General features: G+C 46.0%; 1 protein-coding gene across 1 annotated transcript in view; it reads right to left on the reverse strand.

Moving 5' to 3' along the window:
* Positions 1-5719: 5719 nt before the first annotated feature.
* LOC129834854 (WASP homolog-associated protein with actin, membranes and microtubules-like) overlaps positions 5720-6000 on the reverse strand; it is a 33210-nt gene continuing 32929 nt past the window's right edge. Inside the window, exon 11 of the mRNA XM_055900182.1 lies at positions 5720-6000. This exon is cut by the window's right edge and continues 1597 nt beyond it. The gene's annotated coding sequence lies outside the window, so the exon portion shown is untranslated.

Here is a 6000-nt window from a genome sequence, read left to right on the forward strand (position 1 = left end):
GTGGTGATAGTAGTGGTAGTGGTGGTGATCGTAGTGGTGGTGATAGTGGTGGTGGTAGTAGTGGTGGTGGTGGTGATAGTAGTGGTGGTGATAGTAGTTGTGGTGATAGTAGTGGTGGTGATAGTAGTGGTGGTGGTGGTGATAGTAGTGGTGGTGGTGGTAATAGTAGTGGTGGTGATAGTAGTGGTGGTGATAGTGGTGGTGGTGATAGTAGTTGTGGTGATAGTAGTGGTGGTGATAGTAGTGGTGGTAATAGTAGTGGTAGTGGTGGTGATCGTAGTGGTGGTGATCGTAGTGGTGGTGATCGTAGTGGTGGTGATCGTAGTGGTGGTGATAGTAGTGGTGGTGAAAGTAGTGGTGGTGGTGGTGGTGGTGGTGATAGTAGTGGTGGTGGTGATAGTAGTGGTGGTGGTGATAGTAGTGGTGGTGATAGTAGTGATAGTGGTGATAGTAGTGATAGTGGTGGGAGAGGTGGGTTAGCCTGAATACGGTAATGTTTACATCCCACCAACTGACACTATCCATGGATATAATGTAGACCAGTGTTCTCCTCACTACACCCATTGTTACTAATTACACTCTTATTGACCCCTGACCTCTCCTATTCATGCCAGGGCTTTCACACATAACCTACACTAGCAGCTAACTCTCTTTTTAGTGGTCTGTCTCTCTCCTCCCCCTCTTTCTACAGTATCTATGTGTGATGGGTGGTGTGTGGGCGACTTGGTAAAACATGATTTGTGTGTGTATGTGTTTGATTGCAGAGATGGCACAATGGCCTAGCCACCGCCGAGCCTTGCTGTTGCCATAGTTACGGCGGCAGCCGGGATTTCTCATCGACGCTAGCTCGGTCGGGGGTTTGCCCAACACCTGCGGTGAGTTCCTCTCGAGGAGTGTGTGTGTGTGTCCCTTCTGTCACCCAGAGGTGCCAGGATGTCACCAGGAGGCATGCGTATACACACACACCCACACAGTTAACAGCTAAGAGGATGTAGCGAGGCACAGAGCAGTAGAGCCCTGCTGTAAGTAAGATGTTGCTGAATAGTATCCTCACAGTTACGAAACCTATAACTACCCTACGGATACTGTGGCACTCGATTTGTCTAGGGGTCCTAGTCACATGGTCTATAACCTGAGGGAACATGTGTCTAGGGGTCCTAGTCCTAGTTACATGGTTTATAACCTGAGTGAACGTGTGTCTAGGGGTCCTAGTCACATGGTTTATAACCTGAGTGAACGTGTGTCTAGGGGTCCTAGTCCTAGTTACATGGTTTATAACCTGAGTGAACGTGTGTCTAGGGGTCCTAGTCCTAGTTACATGGTTTATAACCTGAGTGAACGTGTGTCTAGGGGTCCTAGTCCTAGTTACATGGTTTATAACCTGAGTGAACGTGTGTCTAGGGGTCCTAGTCACATGGTTTATAACCTGAGTGAACGTGTGTCTAGGGGTCCTAGTTACATGGTTTATAACCTGAGTGAACGTGTGTCTAGGGGTCCTAGTCACATGGTCTATAACCTGAGTGAACGTGTGTCTAGGGGTCCTAGTCACATGGTCTATAACCTGAGTGAACGTGTGTCTAGGGGTCCTAGTTACATGGTCTATAACCTGAGTGAACGTGTGTCTAGGGGTCCTAGTCACATGGTTTATAACCTGAGTGAACGTGTGTCTAGGGGTCCTAGTCACATGGTTTATAACCTGAGTGAACGTGTGTCTAGGGGTCCTAGTCACATGGTTTATAACCTGAGTGAACGTGTGTCTAGGGGTCCTAGTCACATGGTCTATAACCTGAGTGAACATGTGTCTAGGGGTCCTAGTCACATGGTCTATAACCTGAGTGAACGTGTGTCTAGGGGTCCTAGTCACATGGTTTATAACCTGAGTGAACGTGTGTCTAGGGGTCCTAGTCACATGGTTTATAACCTGAGTGAACATGTGTCTAGGGGTCCTAGTCCTAGTCACATGGTCTATAACCTGAGTGAACATGTGTCTAGGGGTCCTAGTCCTAGTCACATGGTCTATAACCTGAGTGAACATGTGTCTAGGGGTCCTAGTCCTAGTCACATGGTTTATAACCTGAGTGAACGTGTGTCTAGGGGTCCTAGTTACATGGTTTATAACCTGAGGGAACATGTGTCTAGGGGTCCTAGTTACATGGTTTATAACCTGAGTGAACGTGTGTCTAGGGGTCCTAGTTACATGGTTTATAACCTGAGTGAACGTGTGTCTAGGGGTCCTAGTTACATGGTCTATAACCTGAGTGAACATGTGTCTAGGGGTCCTAGTCACATGGTCTATAACCTGAGTGAACATGTGTCTAGGGGTCCTAGTTACATGGTCTATAACCTGAGTGAACATGTGTCTAGGGGTCCTAGTCACATGGTCTATAACCTGAGTGAACATGTGTCTAGGGGTCCTAGTCACATGGTCTATAACCTGAGTGAACATGTGTCTAGGGGTCCTAGTCACATGGTCTATAACCTGAGTGAACGTGTGTCTAGGGGTCCTAGTCACATGGTTTATAACCTGAGTGAACGTGTGTCTAGGGGTCCTAGTTACATGGTCTATAACCTGAGTGAACATGTGTCTAGGGGTCCTAGTCCTATTCACATGGTCTATAACCTGAGTGAACATGTGTCTAGGGGTCCTAGTCCTATTCACATGGTCTATAACCTGAGTGAACGTGTGTCTAGGGGTCCTAGTTACATGGTCTATAACCTGAGTGAACATGTGTCTAGGGGTCCCAACCTCACCTTGGTCCAAGGAGACAGCAACCTCACCTCACCTTGGTCCAAGGAGACAGCAACCTCACCTCACCTTGGTCCAGGGAGACAGCAACCTCACCTCACCTCGGTCCAGGGAGACAGCAACCTCACCTCGGTCCAAGGAGACAGCAACCTCACCTCACCTTGGTCCAGGGAGACAGCAACCTCACCTTGGTCCAGGGAGACAGCAACCTCACCTCACCTTGGTCCAAGGAGACAGCAACCTCACCTCACCTTGGTCCAAGGAGACAGCAACCTTACCTTGGTCCAGGGAGACAGCAACCTTACCTTGGTCCAGGGAGACAGCAACCTCACCTTGGTCCAGGGAGACAGCAACCTCACCTTGGTCCAAGGAGACAGCAACCTCACCTCACCTTGGTCCAGGGAGACAGCAACCTCACCTCACCTCGGTCCAGGGAGACAGCAACCTCACCTTGGTCCAGGGAGACAGCAACCTCACCTTGGTCCAGGGAGACAGCAACCTCACCTCACCTCGGTCCAGGGAGACAGCAACCTCACCTCACCTCGGTCCAGGGAGACAGCAACCTCACCTTGGTCCAGGGAGACAGCAACCTCACCTTGGTCCAGGGAGACAGCAACCTCACCTTGGTCCAGGGAGACAGCAACCTCACCTTGGTCCAGGGAGACAGCAACCTCACCTTGGTCCAAGGAGACAGCAACCTCACCTCACCTTGGTCCAGGGAGACAGCACTTCACCTCACCTTGGTCCAGGGAGACAGCAACCTCACCTCTCCATGGTCCAGGGAAACAGAAACCTCACCTCTCCATGGTCCAGGGAGACAGAAACCTCACCTAACCTCGGTCCAGGGAGACTAGTCCAAGAAGATTAGTTCAAAATGATGACCAATATATAAACAAAAACCAAAACTCCAAAAGGCCCAACTAAAGAGGTTAAGGGCTGTATTAGGATTGCATTAGGATGACAGATGTAATCTACTCCTCCATTAGGATGACAGATGTAATCTACTTCTCCATTAGGATGACAGACGTAATCTACACCTCCATTAGGATGATAGATGTAATCTACTTCTCCATTAGGATGATAGATGTAATCTACTCCTCCATTAGGATGATAGATGTAATCTACACCTCTACTGGATGACAGACGTAATCTACACCTCCATTAGGATGACAGATGTAATCTACTCCTCCATTAGGATGATAGATGTAATCTACACCTCCATTAGGATGACAGATGTAATCTACACCTCCATTAGGATGATAGATGTAATCTACACCTCCATTAGGATGACAGATGTAATCTACACCTCCATTAGGATGATAGATGTAATCTACACCTCCATTAGGATGACAGATGTAATCTACACCTCCATTAGGATGACAGATGTAATCTACACCTCCATTAGGATGACAGATGTAATCTACACCTCCATTAGGAAGAGAGATGTAATCTACTCATCCATTAGGATGACAGATGTAATCTACTTCTCCATTAGGATGATGGATGACAGATGTAATCTACACCTCCATTAGGATGACAGACGTAATCTACTCCTCCATTAGGATGACAGATGTAATCTACTCCTCCATTAGGATGATAGATGTAATCTATACCTCCATTAGGATGACAGATGTAATCTACACCTCCATTAGGATGATAGATGTAATCTACACCTCCATTAGGATGACAGATGTAATCTACACCTCCATTAGGATGACAGATGTAATCTACACCTCCATTAGGATGACAGATGTAATCTACACCTCCATTAGGAAGAGAGATGTAATCTACTCATCCATTAGGATGACAGATGTAATCTACTTCTCCATTAGGATGATGGATGACAGATGTAATCTACACCTCCATTAGGATGACAGACGTAATCTACTCCTCCATTAGGATGACAGATGTAATCTACTCCTCCATTAGGATGATAGATGTAATCTATACCTCCATTAGGATGACAGATGTAATCTACACCTCCATTAGGATGATAGATGTAATCTACACCTCCATTAGGATGACAGATGTAATCTACTCCTCCATTAGGATGATAGATGTAATCTACACCTCTACTGGATGACAGACGTAATCTACACCTCCATTAGGATGATAGATGTAATCTACACCTCCATTAGGATGACAGATGTAATCTACACCTCCATTAGGATGACAGATGTAATCTACTCATCCATTAGGATGACAGATGTAATCTACTTCTCCATTAGGATGATGGATGACAGATGTAATCTACACCTCCATTAGGATGATAGATGTAATCTACACCTCCATTAGGATGATAGATGTAATCTACACCTCTACTGGATGACAGACGTAATCTACACCTCCATTAGGATGATAGATGTAATCTACACCTCCATTAGGATGACAGATGTAATCTACTTCTCCATTAGGATGATGGATGTAATCTACACCTCCATTAGGATGACAGATGTAATCTACTCCTCCATTAGGATGATAGATGTAATCTACACCTCCATTAGGATGACAGATGTAATCTACACCTCCATTAGGATGACAGATGTAATCTACTCCTCCATTAGGATGACAGATGTAATCTACTCCTCCATTAGGATGACAGATGTAATCTACACCTCCATTAGGATGATATTTTAACGCAGCTGCTCACCGATTTGACGGCTCCAACACCCCCAGTTAACGCGTGATCTGATTGAATCTAAACCTTGCTAACAAAGCCCAGATCGGAGGCTTCTGGCCTCCTCTCTCCAGAACTGACAATCACACTAATTGTCAGCACCGGTCTCCTTATCAACCAGGCTCAGCATCTGGACAACGTTGCTGCTGCCCCCTGGGGGATGGAGTGTATCCTGGATAGTGTGTTTGTCTATGTCCTAACACTAACCTTCCTCCCCACATCACAGTAATGATTTGGAACGATCAATTATTAGTGTGTTTCCCGGACATAACAGTTGTAAAAGTATATGACAGAAACCTTATTCAACAACAGTTTATTGGTGAATGACAGCTCATAATAACTTACAGTCCCCAAGGCACTTGAGCATAATTTCACAATGTTCTCACTTTAAAATAACACTTAACAGTCGAATGGAAACTGGGTTTGACAGTTTGCAAAAAAAATATTAAATCAGTGCACTGGCGCTCGTTCATACATTTGGCCATGTTCCAGGCCACCTACAATGCAGTCTCGCACCAAATCTTACATATTCAATCATTGGTTCATTTGTCTAAAAGCTTCTGCTTTGCAGTCATTC

The sequence above is a fragment of the Salvelinus fontinalis genome, chromosome 35 (assembly GCF_029448725.1).
Source record: "Salvelinus fontinalis isolate EN_2023a chromosome 35, ASM2944872v1, whole genome shotgun sequence".
Lineage (NCBI taxonomy): Eukaryota > Metazoa > Chordata > Actinopteri > Salmoniformes > Salmonidae > Salvelinus > Salvelinus fontinalis.